This window comes from Schistocerca piceifrons, chromosome 11, assembly GCF_021461385.2.
Source record: "Schistocerca piceifrons isolate TAMUIC-IGC-003096 chromosome 11, iqSchPice1.1, whole genome shotgun sequence".
Taxonomy (NCBI): domain Eukaryota; kingdom Metazoa; phylum Arthropoda; class Insecta; order Orthoptera; family Acrididae; genus Schistocerca; species Schistocerca piceifrons.
Window position 1 is genome coordinate 23,212,492 of NC_060148.1, and position 16,119 is coordinate 23,228,610.

Sequence of the window (16,119 nt, forward strand, 5' to 3'; positions counted from 1 at the left end):
GCTAATAAAGAACGTAAGTCACAATAGAAAATTCAAAGTTGGACAAAAGGTTTTAGTTCGAGCACACCCTTTGTCTTCTAAAGCAAAGAACAGGTGTCAAATATTTCTAGTCCTGTATAACGGACGATTTCGGAGTCGACGAATCCCACTTCCGAACGTAGTACATCTTGAAACACACAGAACGAAAGTTTCCAGAAGTTTCCATCACCTCACCAATATAAAACCTTTCATTGTATAATTATTTGACTTTCTACTCTTCCTTGAGATGACTACACCATACTAATATACAACACTTATGTTCTGACAACACGTATTTCATTTTCTTATGACGTCAAGCGTTTGCAAGTAGTAGTTAAGCTTTTTCTACAGGTTTTCTTTCACTGACATGTATGTGTACAGCCAAACGATTCTAGTGCCACCAACATGCATTGCGTGTAACGTCCACGAAGAGAAGATACGAGAAATTAGAGCTCATACAGAGGCATATGGAGAGTCGTTTTTGCCTCGCTCTGTTTGCGAGTGGAACAGGAGAGTAACTGACAAGTAGTTGTACAGGGTGCCCTCGGCCACGCACCATACGGTGGTTTCAGGGGTACCTATGCAGATGTACTACATTTCTTATAGGAATCTGTAGATATCTTTTTTATCAAATGAAAGAAAGAAGTGCTCATTTCTCTACCCCTCGAAGCCAGCTTTCGAGTATCGCATGTTCTGTTTGCAGACAAAAAGCAGCCGATGGGAGGGTAAATGGCGGCAGCCAGAAGACGCTTGGTAACCTGCTGTGGTAAATCAGTGGAGGACAACTCTGTTACTACATTTCATATATGAATGAGCAGTGAGTATTTGAAGTAGCAGAAAATAATACACCCAACAGCCAGAGAAACTGCTACGCCTGCCCAATGTCGTGCAGGGCCGCCGCGAGCACGCAGAAGTGCCGCCACACGACGTGGTGTGGACTCGACTAATGTCTGGAGTAGTGCTGGAGGGAAGTGACACCATGGATCCTCCAGGGCTGGCCATAAACCCGTTAGAGTACGAGGGGGTGGAGATCTCTTCTGAACAGCACGTTGCAAGGCACCCCAGATATGCTCACTAAGGGGCGTTTGGTGCTCAGCGGAAGTGCTTGGACTCAGAAAAGTGTTCCTGCAACCGCTCTGTAGCGATATTGGACGTGAGGGGTGTCGCACTGTCCTGCTGGAATTGCCCAAGTCCGTCGAAATGCACACTGGATATGAATGGATGCACGCGATAAGGCAGGACGCTTATGTATGTGTCACCTGTCAGAGTCGTATGTACAGGTATCAGCGGTTCCACGTTACTCCAGCTGCACACGCCCCACACCTTTGCAGAGCCTCCACCAGCTTGAAGAGTCCACTGCTGACACGCAGCGTCCATAGCTCTACACGTCAATCCACTCGATCAGTTTAAAAGAGACTCATCCAACCAGGCAACATGTTTCGAGTCATCAGCAGTCCAATGTCGGTGTTGACGGGCCCAGGCCAGGCGTAAAGGTTTGTGGGCCTTCGGCTCCAAATGCCCATATTATGATGACAAACTGAGAAGGTGGTTAAGGTCGAACCCGGGGAAATATGTTATGTTGTGGCAAATCTCATCCTACGTGTTTGCTGCCAACATGAGAACTGCAATGAAATGATTTCAGAACACTGGTGTTTGTCCAACGAACCTTGACGCCTTTTCAGGCGGTGACTTGCCACCAGCCGCTACGACTGGAATTCCAGCCACCCAGAAGCCTTCAGCCGACTGTTCAGCAAAACCCACTCACTGGCGCTCCCACTGACTCCCCAGACGCACCTCGTGGACTCGCGCAAGCTGACTGCAGCGCCAGATTACAAAATACTGAGCTGGAACAAAGGCGTTCTTTGACGCCTGACGCTCCAAATTCGTCCATAAGTAACTCCACTCGGTCAACCGTCCCTGGTTTTACCCCGGAAAATGTCACGCCAGTACCCAGAGCAGCTGAGAGTGACGAGAAAGACAGGTCGAACCGCTATTGTCACATCATCTGCCTACGAGAATGAGGTACAACAAGCGACCAAGGAACCACTTAAGCTAAAGAATCTGAACAGAATAGAGCAGAGATCAGGCTGCTGGCTGGAGAAGAGAAGAAGAGAGGAAAAGAAACATGTCTTCCCTTACAGGAGAGGAACACAAAAGAAAAACAAATTGACTCTACAGAAAATGAAACATACGAAGACGACAAAGATGCGGCATGAACATATCGCAAGGAATTGTACTGGACTCCAACTGAGGGACGGATTGCCTGACAGAAGAGCAAACAGTGGGCTGGTGACTCGTGTGCTGCCACAGGCAGCGAGGACGGTGGATCCCAGCTCACCTCTAAGACGTGTCATCGAAGAAACTTAAAAAAAAAAGAGGAAAAGTCGAGGTCCATTCCACCCTGTGTGGGGAGCGGAACGGCCTTGAAAACACTTTCCTAGTTGGTTGGTACAACAAAGTAATGTGTATTATTCTACTTTACTTTCGTTTGCGGAGTGTACTACAAAAACGTACCGTCCCTAAGTTTCCGCACCTTGCTCCAGACCTGAGGGTCCCCCCCTGCCGCTGGAGCAGCTTCCCGGCTGCGTCCCCCGCGGACTCTGCCACGCCGTGCTCGCCGTACGAAGGCTTTCCTCACGAAGCAGCGCACTACACCGGCGGCGCACAGCTGCGCACGGGGCGAACTTCGGTCCAAACCTTCCAGTTCGACGGCCGCCGCAGCCGGCTGCTTCGTTCTCCATTCCTTGTCTTAATGTCCTCGTGTTGTGCACTCTACATACACGCGTCACTCACCGTCACAAACCCTCGTATGACTCGAATGTAGAGGAAGGAACACACGATGTCGTTCGCTGTAATCCAGTAAACTCAACAATATTACTTTTCCTGTCTTTAATCAGAAATCGATGACCTACCCATTTTCATAGAGGACATCTTGAAGATGGAAAACTCCTGAGAGAGAAAGAGTCTGTTGTCCTTGTGTTTGCGGTAGTGCTCGTCTCTCCTACATCTCTTTGATCAACACGGAATATTTCGGCACGGCCCATTTCGTATAGAGTTCCATTCGTAGTGCCACTCTCTTAAGCGTACGGAGCACACTGTTCGGAAACATGAGGTACTTTGAGTTATCTACTCCGAATATAGCCCAGAGACGGACAAGGGGTGGCACAAAAACTGCAACGTAATATCACAGAAGCATCTAACTCAGGGGTTTCCAAACGTTTCCTCTGGCGGCACACTTCCAGAATGCTGGTGCTTTTACGGAACGCCTTTTTTGTTTTGAATGTTAATGAGACTTCAAAAAATGAGAAGGATTTGTTTTATTCAGCGATTACTTCAATTTAGCTCATGACTAATAACACAGAAATCATAATCAAATAGAGTAAAAATTAATATCGTCAAGATGTTGACGAAAAAACCACCATGTTATAAACATTTCTTCGTGGAGCGCATTTTCTGTCCTCGCGGAGCACCAATCCACCACAGGACACAGATTGGGCAACCCTGCTCTAAGAAAATGCTCTGTGTTGAGTGCAGGGTGAAAGAGCACCGGTTAGTTTGAGACACACTGCGAATCTGGTTGTCATCCTCAGCAAACTAACAAAACACAGCTGCACAGGTGCGTCTAATAAAGGCTTCCAGAATGAGATTTTCACTCTGCAGCGGAGTCAGCGCTGACATGAAACTTCCTGGCAGAGTAAAACTGTGTGCCGGACCGAGTTCGAGTCTCGGCGCACAGTTTTAATCTCCCAGGAAGTTTAATTTTGGCTTACTGAAAAAGACGCACCATCCAAAATACAGGGGCGAGAAATTCATTAACTGGATAGAATTGGAGTAACATTTTTCCCAATACGTATACTGGGTAACATGGGACTAGTACCATCGCCGTAGCTGTTTTCAAATCGACAGTTCACTTAACTTTTTTGTTATGACTGACAGTAAACATTGAATGACGTTCGCTACGGGACTGTCTCTCCCATCGCGGGCTACTTATCATTACAACGCATCAGCACTGTAATAGTGTGTGTGGGTGGGGGGAGGGAGGGAGGGAGGTTTTGGTGCTCGGTTCCTGTCTGAGCTGGCTGCGTAGGGTTAACTGCCTTTGGTTTACTTCGAACCGGCGGCCATTTCTGTAGCCATTCGACATCTGCCTTACTGCAGCTACGTTACAGTGTACTGTATTAAGCGAGGTTCGAACGACGACCCCGAGCTGGCGCCCAGGCATGTTGTGCAATGCGATTAATTCGTTTTGCAAAAGAATTTAATTGGGATGAAACTAATGCACTGCTAATGGCACCATTTGTAGTTGCACCGATAGCATTTTGTGTGCAACGACATGCAGAAAACACGTTTATCCGGGAATTTTTTGAATCGTGCAGCTTCTGTACTTTTAACTGGTATAAATAGGTTCAAATTTTGCATGAAGGTAGGTAAATGGCTAAAGTCAAAACGAGCCAAGATACTAGGTACACCTGCTTTCAATTTTCATCTCTACGTGCGCCAGTTGCTACGACGTGCTATTTTAGGTGTCCACACGTGCACCTTTACATGTGTAAGTCAACGTGCACGACCGATACGTGCCCGTGTAAAGCCCGCTTAATGTACCACTCTGTACCTCCCGAGGTCTTTAGCAAACTAAAGAGAGACAAATACGGCGTAGTTTTTTAGTTGATGCCGATTTTTACTGCACTACACAGACTGCCTCTTGTGAAAACTGTGTTGTAAGTCATCACACACGACACTACCCGCTCTCATCCCTTATCGTCTTCAGGAGTGCAGGTTACTGTCCGCTTGGGGCGCTGCCGTCGCTGTGCATAAGGAAAACGGGCACCAGTGTGATGAGAGTAACATGTTAGTCTACACTGTGGTTAGACAACACGCAGCCGCTGCGACACGATATACACAAATACACGTCAGGTGTGTCGTAGGATCCTCAGTGCCTTCTGATCTTCCAGCAAACGGCCTCGCCGAAGTGGTAACACCGGTTCCCATCTGATCACCTGAGTTAAGCGCTGTCGGGCTTGGCTGGCACCTGGCTGGGTCACTGTCCGGGTCTGCAGAGTGCTGTCGGCAGGCGGGGCGCCCTCAGCCCTCGTGAGGCCAGTCGAGGAGCTACTCGGGTGAGAAGCGGCGACACAGGTCACCAGGACTGGCGACAGCCTGGAGAGCGGTGTGCTCTCCACATGCCCATCCCTACCTGCAGCCAGCAGTGCCTGTGAGCCTCGGATGACACGGCGGCTGGTCGGAACCGTTGTGCCTTCAAAGCGTGTTCGGGCGGAGTCCTTTGTGTTCCCGTGGTCCGCAGATAAAACATCTTGACCACAAAAAATTTATCGCCAAACCATTTCGTGGAATAGCTGAATTCGTGAGAAATCACTCATCGTTATTACACGCATAATAATAAAAAGATGTATTGTACGAACTTAATGTGTTCGCTTTTCTGCATCTACGAGAAATGGTCAGATGCAGGGGTGTCACGTAAGTTGGTGTGCCAAAGAGTCGGAAGAAACGTCGACAAACTCGGCTCTAAGAAATAGTAAATTTTATTTATTCCTTTTCGGCATTTGTCACGGTTGTTCTGTAATAGACACCTGCATAAAAAGAGAATTCGAAGTTACTAGTTTTCTTTTAAACAAATCGGTATCACGAGATTTGAATTTCAGTTCTCAGTGTGGACAAGGAAGTTTTCTCGGCGTAAAGGTAAGAATAATTCAGCAGTCAGTAGGAGAGCGTAGACAGTTGTGATGGTGACCAGTCGCAGTTGCGAATTTTTGCAGTGTGAGTTACTTGCCTCCAGATCAGTTGGGAAATGTGCTGAAATGTTCGTATGTAGTTCGTGACATTTGTGTTATGCCAGTTAACATGTATGAATCACATATGTGCTCGAAAAGCAGATAGTTTTTAGCGTTCTGTCTCTCTCTGTTTATCCCTCCTCCACAACAGTCGGTATACATTACAATCACTCACAGACAGAACCGATACAGTTATCATTGATTGTGTTTCACAACAAATAGAAAACTTGGATGTGTTGTCGTCAATGCCATAACAGCATGCCTTTCTAGTCATGTCGAATGCCTTTCGTGGCTTGGGTTTATCCGATATGCGAATCAGGAAATACATGGTACGAATTTGAATTTGATGGCACCTACTTTGACGTTGACGATATTTTTATCTTCGTCATACCTTGTGTGGCACACGAATGATCTGAATTCGAACGAATCGATAGCTGTGGTGGTGTGGTGTCGGGTTTGTGACAACCAGTCGGTGCAGCAGTGCTGCCAACTTTATTGTAAAGCCTGAAATGACTCTGCCAGGTTACTGTTTGCGCTACAATATACCTGACAGACACAAATGCAGAGGGTGTCTCAGGAGGGACGTTCGGTATTCGGGGATATTTTATCAACAACAGCATGACTCCGATGCTGGTATATAATCACCGCTGTGTAAGGAAGGATGTAGTGTTCTGATACAAACAAACGTATTATAGTGATAAGTGGATGTTTCGCAATGCTTCCTTTCGAACTGTTACACAATAATTGTAATGTGATACGCCTTAATCGAGCAGGTAGGTTAGAAAATTTAAAAAGGGAAGTGGATAGGTTAAAGTTAGATATATTGGTGTAAGTAGGCTGTTTATGTTTTCCTATTGGCAACGTTACGTAGCGCTCTGTATGAAAATCACTGGCTGTGCTGTGTGCAGTCTGTGGCTAGTTTGCATTGTTGTCTGCCATTGCAGTGTTGGGCAGCTGGATGTGAACAGCACGTAGTGTTGCGCAGTTGGAGGTGAGCCGCCAGCAGTGGTGGATGTGGGGAGAGAAATGGCGGAGTTTTGAAATTTGTAAGACTGGATGTCATGAACTGATATATATATTATGACTTTTGATGACCATTAAGGTAAATACATTGTTTGTTCTCTATTAAAATCTTTCATTTGCTAACTATGCCTATCAGTAGTTAGTGCCTTCAGTAGTTTGAATCTTTTATTTATCTGGCAGTAGTGGCACTCGCTGTATTGCAGTAACTTGGGTAACGAATATTTTTGTGAGGTAAGTGATTTGTGAAACGTATAGGTTAACGTTAGTCAGGGCAACTCTTTTGTAGGGATTTTTGAAAGTCAGATTGCGTTGCGCTAAAAATATTGTGTGTCAGTTTAAGCACAGTCATGTATAATTGTTCTAAGGGGACGTTTCAGTGGGAATTAGTGAAGTTCAGTGGTAGGAGGAACAAGACTTCCGGTCAGGTGAATACAGGGTCATAAATAAAAAAACAAATAGGGGTACTGTAGGAGCAGCTTTAATCATGAATAAAAAAATAAGAGCATGGGTAAGCTACTACAAACAGCATAGTAAAAGCATTATTGTGGCCAAGATAGATACAAAGCCAATGTGTACCACAGTAGTACAAGTTTATATGCCAACCAGCTCTGCAGATGACGGAAGAGATTGATGAAATGTATGATGAGATAAAAGAAATTATTCAGATAGTGAGGGGAGACGAAAATTTAATAGTCATGCGTGACTGGAATTCGATAGTAGGAAAAGGAAGAGAAGGATAAGTAATAGGTGAATATGGAATGGGGGTGAGGAATGAAAGAGGAAGCCGCCTGGTAGAATTTTGCCCAGAGGGTAAATTAATGATAGCTGACACTTGGTTCAAGAATCATGAAATAAGGTTGTATACATGCAAAAGGCCTAGATACACTGGAAGGTTTCAGACAGACTATATAATGGTAAGACCGAGATTCAGGAACCAGGTTTTAAACTGTAAGACATTTCCAGGGGCAGATGTGGACTCTGACCACAATCTATTGGTTATGAACTGTAGATTAAAACTAAAGAAACTGCAAAAAGGTGGTCATTTAAGGAGATAGGACCTGGATAAACTGAAAGAACCAGAGGTTTTAGAGAGTTTCAGAGAGAGCATTAGGTAATGATTGACAAGAACGGGGGAAAGAAACACAGTAGAAGAAGAGTGGGTAACTTTGAGAGATGAAATAGTGAAGGCAGCAGAGGATCAAGTAGGTAAAAAGACAAAGGCTAGTAGAAATTCTTGGATAACAGAAGAAATATTGAATTCCATTGATGAAAGGAGAAAATATAAAAATTCAGTAAATGAAACAGGCGAAAAGGAATACAAAAATCTCAAAAATGAGACCGACAGGGACTGCAAAATGGCTAAGCACGGATGGCTAGAGGACAAATGTACGGATGTAGAGGCATATCTCACTAGAGGTAAGATAGATACTTCCTACAGTAAAATTAAAGAGAACTTTGGAGAAAAGAAAACCACTTGTATGAACACCAAGAGCACAGATCGAAAACCAGTTCTAAGCAAAGAAGGTGATGCAGAAAGGTGGAAGGAGTATATAGAAGGTCTATACAAGGGTGATGTACTTGAGGACAGTATTACGGAAATGGAAAAGGACGTAGATGAAGATGAAAAGGGAGACATGATACTGCGTGAAGAGTCTGACAGAGAACTAAAAGACGTAAGTCGAAACAAGACCCCAGGAGTAGACAACATTCCATTAGAACTATTGATAGCCTTGGGAGAGCAAGCCCCAACAAAACTCTACCATCTGATGAGCAAGATGTATGAGACAGGCCTTCAAGACTTCAGACTTCAAGAAGAACATAATAATTCCAATCCCAAAGAAAGAATGTGTTGTCAGATATGAAAATTACCGAACGATCAGCTTAATAAGTCATGGCTGCAAAATACTAACACGAATTGTTTGCAGACGAATGGAAAAACTGGTAGAAGCCGACCTCGGGGGAGATCAGTCTGGATTCCATAGAAATGTTGGAACACGTGAGGCAATTCTGACCCTACGACTTACCTGACAAGATAGATTAAGAAAAGGCAAACCTACGTTTCTAGCATTTGTAGACATAGTGAAAGCTTTTGACTATGTTGATTGGAATACTCTCTTTCAAATTCTGAAGGTGGCAGGGGTCAAATACAGGAAGCGAAAGGCTATTTACAGTTTGTACAGAAACCAGATGGCAGTTATAAGAGTTATGGGGCATGAAACGGAAGCAGTGGTTGTAAAGGGAAAGAGACAGGATTGTAGCTTATCCCTGATGTTATTCAATCTGTATATTGAGCAAGCAGTAAAGGAAACAAAAGAAAAATTTGGTGTAGGAATAAAAATCCATGGAGAAGAAATAAAAACTTTGAGGTTTTCCGATGACATCGTAATTCTGTCAGAGACAGCAAAGGACCTGGAAGAGCATTTGGGCGGTATGGACAGTGTCTTGAAAGGAGGATATGAGATGAACATCAACAAAAGCAAAACGAGGATAATGGAATGTAGTCGAATTAAATCATGTGATGCTGAGGGAATTAGATTAGGAAATGAGACACTTGAAGTAGTAAATGACTTTTACTATCTGGGGAGCAAAATAACTGTTGATGATCGAAGTAGAGAGGGTATAAAAAGTAGACTGGCAATGGCAAGGAAAGCGTTTCTGAAGAAGAGAAATTTGTTGACATCGAGTATTGATTTAAGTGTCAGGAAGTCGTTTCTGAAAGTATTTGTATGGAGTGTAGCCATGTATGGAAGTGAAACATGGACAATAAATAGTTACGACAAGAAGAGAATAGATGCTTTCGGAATGTGGTGCTACAGAAGAATGCTGAAGATCAGATGGGTATATCACATAAGTAATGAGGACGTACTGAACAGAATTGTGGAGAAGAGAAATTTGTGGCACAACTTGACTGGAATAAGGAATCGGTTGGTAGGACATGTTCTGAGGCATCAAGGGATCACCAATTTAGTATTGGAGGGCAGCGCGGTGGGTAAAAGTCGTAGAGGGAGACGAAGATATGAATACACTAAGGAGATTCAGAAGGATATAGGTTGCAGTAGGTACTGGGAGATGAGGAAGCTTGCACAGGATAGCTGCATGGAGAGCTGCATCAAACAAGTCTCTGGACTGACGACCACAACAACAACGCATAATACAATTCCTCAAGTAGAAGTGGATGAATTCAACAGCTGAACACAAACCGTACGTTTTCAGCCATGGGTTTTTGTACAAAATATTATGTACCCACTCCCATCTACAAGTATTAGAAGTTTGTAACCGGAAATTCCGAACAACCTGTAGCTCAATGCCATTAATAATCCGCGATCGCATTTATTCCGGTAGTTCCAGATTTTTAGTATGTCATATTAACTTACCCCTGCTGTAAAATCTAAGGTCTCGACATTAGAGCGGACGTGTGCATGTGGTCACATTCGAAAAACCAGCCGAAATCGCGACAAAATCTTTTTCCCTATATGTCTACTTTCCAGAGGAAATTTCGGTAAAAGCAGTGTCAACAGATTTTGTAGAGCATTTTTCTCCAAACTTGCATCTACGATTTTTTTCTCTCTCTTATGGGTTCCTGGATATTATGCCTTAAAAATGTGTATGAGTTAGGAGAAACACGCATTTTTCACGAATAGGTTTGATTTGTCGTGAGTAGTTCTTTCCAGGGAAATTTTGAGAAAAATTAACTGACAACAATGTAGTACAGCATAAAATACCCATAATACATATTAGCTGCAATGTGTTAATCCTGACGCCTTGTTAGAAATACCGAGATAACGGAAAAGGAAGAAGAGCAGATAGTTTAAGTCTGAACGCCATTTTAATTACCATGTTACAATTTCCAGTCTGTAACATCCCAAAACAACGTTAATACATTTAAAATCTTGTTTTTCTGTGAATATTAACCGACATGCGAGATTTTGCTCATCACTCCACGTAATTTCCGATAGCAGGTGTTCCAGACTTGGTGGCGTTCGAATTACTGATTAAAATTGCTATATAAATCGCTATTGTGTTTTGTGACCAATTACTGGCAACAACTGCTGGTGACATTGCCAGCGAGATATTGTTCATGTGTAGGCTGCTAGATGAACTCGTCGTCGGCGAACCTATCAGATAACAGGATGCACAAGTGTGTAAGAGGTCACGGGTAAATGATGCTCACTGCTGTACATTACATATCACCGAAATGAAACACAGCATTAATCAATGACGATCACAGCTCTTGAATGATATTTCCGCCTTCTGACTGTACAGACTTCCTTGTTCTATATTAAAATCATGGTTTTGTTCTTAAGTCATTATCAGGTTCATTCGGTATAATTAGACATTGTTAAGTGATGTCAACGTTGAGATCTATTGAAATGGATGTGCAGCATGCAGAAAATCCAAAATCGTCTAAATATATGACAAACAGGTAGCAAATATGTTTTCCAGTCATTAAACAATTGAGCCACAGAATGAACATTAGTACAGTAGTTAGATGTGTGGGGAATTTGGTCTGAAAATATACTATGGAAGATGACTGATGGCCAAAGATGAATAGCATGGGGTGTATGTCCCTGTACGCTAACACATGTTCACAGGAAGATCATAGGTACATAAAATCATACATCTTTGGAAGAACTATGTTTTCTGTGAATACACTTACAAATACATCTTTGGAAGATCGGTGTTTTCTGTGTCTACAAGGTGTAAGCAGCATGTTCATAGCATGAAAATGTGACACCATGCCGAAAGGAATACCCACATCATACACAGGTTTAAATGAGAAACATGTCCATGTGTCATACATACCATACTACAGAAAATTACGAGAATTTGCCTTTGCCAAAGTCGACAGCGAAATGAATCAAAGTATCAGCAGCTCGAATTCGTGCAGTCTCTACTATTTCAGTTCTAGGGAGACGAGAAGCCAACATAACGTGACAGTATTGCACTGGTGTTAAGGATACGAATTTCATTGGCGCATGGAGGACGAAGACGCCTCATATAACGATACACAAACGGTAAAAAAGCAGTGAATAAATTCTAGTGTCCCGTTTCACCCTCGGCTTTGACCACAGAGTGATCATTCGGATGCACGGATTTGATTTTCTGTTGTCGACACACACTGCCACAGTGGGCACGTGACCTCGGGGCGGCGTATGTCTGTCCGTAAAACGTCCCACAAATTTGGAATGCCGCCATATCCTTAGTACCGACAGACTCCCTTCGTATGTGCTGTGTATTTGGGACAGGTGTTTTGTAGACGCCATAACAATTTGCATTCGATACCTGGAATAAATTCTTCTCTCAGCTTAGATGAGTGAAATGAGCGGGCGTCGTCTCACTGCACCGTCACGTCAGCGTGTGTTCACACTGCCTGTCACGTCATGTAGCGTCAGTTCGCTTAGTCTGTGTCAGAGTATAGTATTGCAATTGAGGAAACGAGGTTGTTAATGGCCAAAGCAAACCTTATAAGGCATGTTCTTGATCAGTTTCGTTTGTGCTGAGACGTGAAACAACATTTCAAAACGTCGACATTTCTGTGCTGTGGGAAAGTGGGCATCTGTTCTGTTACTGTCAAACCTAAATAGTTTTGTCGCTTTCGGATATCTCACATTGCTTGTGTAAGAACATCCAATGCAAAAAAAACTCCAAGTCGGCATGAAAGTTTACTATTTGCCACGAAAATAAAGCACAATAATAAAATAAAGATTAAGAAGATACAAAAGCACAATATCCACTACCAAAATACACGTGAGTGCGGCAAAATAGGTTAACTTACGATGTTAGCAGACGATGATACCGTCGACACTTCATTCCCTGGAAACCTTGACCTGCCGTGACGTGACGTGACGGTCTGTTGACGACTTGTCTGAATGCCGCCATTTGAAATGCATTGTGGGATGTTTGACCTGATGTGACGGGACACAGTGGCTGAGGTGAACTGTTCTTAAAAAGAGTGATTACGAGATCACGTGATAATTTCAGCTTAATGCTGACAACGTGTTTATCGTGCAGTGCACACTCCAGAGATTTTTCTACTCTATGGCTCTGACCGACGTCTTATCTAAGTCACAGATGCTACATCTGAAGGCAATGAGGTTTATTCCTAAACCAAAGAATGTATCGCAGAAAAGAAAGATAATAGACATACATACAATAAAATTTCATAGGAGCTCACGCGATTAATTGAATAGCCACAAGTTATATCACAAAGAAATTGAGGTAGAAGAAAAGAAAGTAACAACATGAAAAACTACTAGATATTGACTCTAATTCGTCTTCTGTGAGATTATAAAGTTGACCTTTTAATCAAATACGCAACACACCGTATTGCTAGGAACACACATTTTTAGAGACCATTTATTCAACGATTTACATAGTGAAGATCAAGGAGAAAACATAAACTACCATAAATATAACACATCAAAGTGTAAAATATGAATGTTCTCAACAAAAACAAACATGCATTAAATAAATTATTGTCACACTTCACGCGAGCAAGTGAAAGAACCATAGACGGCCTTTAAAGTCCACTACAATATCACTCGTAGCAAACTCGGAATCTACGTCTACGTCTACATGGATACTTTGCAAATCACACTTACGTGCTAGGCAACGGGTTCATCGAACCACCTTCACAATAATCCTCTGTTAAGCAAGTCTCGAACAGCGCGCGGAAAGAAAGAACACCTATTACATTCCGAGCGAGCTCTGATTTCTTTATTTTATGATAATGCTAGTTTCTCCCTGTGTAAGTCGACGTCAAAAAATATTTTCGCATTCTGAGGCGATTGTTGGTGATCAAAATTTCGTGATAAGTTTCTGCCGCAACGAAAAACGCCTATGTTTTAATGATGTCCGCCCCAAATCCTGTATCGTGTCAGTACCACTGTCTCCTCTGTTTCTCTATAATGCAAAATGTGCTGCTCTTCTTTGAACATTCTCGATATAGTCCGTTTATTCTGTCTGGTAGGGATCCCACACCGTACAGCAGCGCTCCAGAAGAGGACGGACAAGCGTGGTGTAGGCAGTCTCTCTAGTAGATCTGTGGCATCTTTAGCCAATAAAATGCAGTCTTTGGTTCGCCTTCTCACAACATTTCCTATGTGTTCTTTCCAATTAATGTTGTTCATAATTGTGATTTCTATGTGCTTAGTTGAATTTACAGCCTTTAAATTTGACTGATTTATCGTATAACCGAAGTTTCACCGATTCCGTTTAGCACTCATGTGGAGAGCCTCACACTTTTCATTATTTAGGGTCAACAGCCAATTTTCGCAACATACAGATATCTTTTCTAAATCGTTTTGCAAATTGGTTTTGATATTCTGATGACTTTACTAGACGGTAAATGATAGCATCATCTACAAACAAGCCGGCCGGAGTCGCAGAGCGGTCCTAGGCGTTTCAGTGTGGAAGCACACGAGCGCTACGGTCGCAGGTTCGAATACTGCCTCGGGTATGGATGTGTGTGATGTCCTTAGGTTAGTTAGGTTTAAGTAGTTCTAAGTTCTAGGGAACTGATGACCTCTGAAGTTAAGTCCCATAGTGCTCAGAGCCCATCTACAAACAACCTCAGACGATTCATCAATTGTCTCCGAAATCGTTTTATATAGATAAGGAACAGCATTACCTTGGAAAAAGGTGGAAATCTTCTCCGTTTCAATCGATGAATTTACTCCAATTACTACGAACTGTGGCCTCTGTGACAGGAAATGACGAATCCAGTCACAGTCCAGCCTGTGAGGATATTCCACAAGCACCCAATTTGACTAGAGGTCGCTTGTGAGGTACAGTGTCAAATGCCTTATGGAAATCTAAAAAGACGAAATCACCTGGAAATCCCTTGTCAACAGCACTCGATACTTCGTGTGAATAAACGCTAGTTGTGTTTCACAAGAATGGCGCTTCCTAAATCCGTGTTGACTGTGTGTCAATAGACCGTTCTCTTCGAGATAATTTACAATGTTCGAACACAATAGATGTTCCAAAATCATGCTGCAAATCGACGTTTATAATATGGCCCTGTAAATTGATGGATTCGCTCACTGGCTTCTTTGAATATTAGTATGACGTGTGCAAGTTTCCACACTTTCGGTTACAGATCTTTTGTCAGGGAGTTACAATATTCAGTTTCTGTACGACAATCCTGTGTTCATGCACGTTTATTCTTACAACACAATCCTGTGTTCACTAGTCTCAGTACATGTTTTGGTGCCCGTTATCAGCTCAGGATTATTTGTTTGCTGAGCCGGTCAAGTGTGTTTCCACAACTGATTACTATTCGAATGGGCTCATCAACTTACTGCTCGAAATACTTTTCAGAGAATGTATTCAGCACAGTTTCGGACGATGTCCTCTCTGTACTTCCGGATTTAAACATGTATTCTCGCCAACATATTGTGGATAAACTGAAGCAACAACCAACTGTATTTGCAAGAGTCGGGTACATGTTTGAAATTAGACTCAAGTTTCCTTTGAACCTTTCAGCAGTCGCGCCATCTGAGTTGGGAGGTCGGCAAGTGGTCCAGTTACTATTTTATCCCGGTGGCCGAAAGTGAGCTCAACTCATACTAACTTAGAGAAACTATCTACTTCAATTTCGCTTAAAGATAAATTATGGGTACTTCTAACAGCACGCCACCGACATCTGTGTTTAGCCTATCCTCTCTGAACACGATTAGGTTCTTTGCAAAAATTTCGGATGGACTTGTTTTGGATCTACGTTCTTCCTGCGTTCGACTTGACCTTTGAGACTGAAGAACTATTTGAGTTCCTCTGAGACCCTCTAACCTAAAAAAACCGCCCAGTCCACGCCGCACAGCCCCTGCTACCCGTGTAGCCGCCTCATGCGTGTAATAGCTCGTCACCTATTTAGCGGAATATTAAGGAATCACGGTAATACTTAATAATAATTATTAATAATAACAACTATTGTATCTAAGGGGATACAACGGGAAAGTGGGGATTTCGGGCGGGAACAAACTAAAATCTAGGACAACAATGGCAAAATGACATTAATAGTAACATACGGGAAACGTATAGATCCAGACCTCACACAGAACAATGCAAGGGAATTCTATATAGTTTTGAAAGAAGTAATCACAGGGAACAAGCAGGTGGACTTCAAAAATTCAAAAGGCAAAATGATTACCAACAACAAAGAGAACTCTGTATTACTAGCAAAATACTTCAAAAATCTTCTAAACTGCGAGGAATTTTCAGACAGCCTCAAAAGGAAAAGCCACCTTCAGAGCCACTGTCTTGCATGGGACTGGACAATTCACTGGCC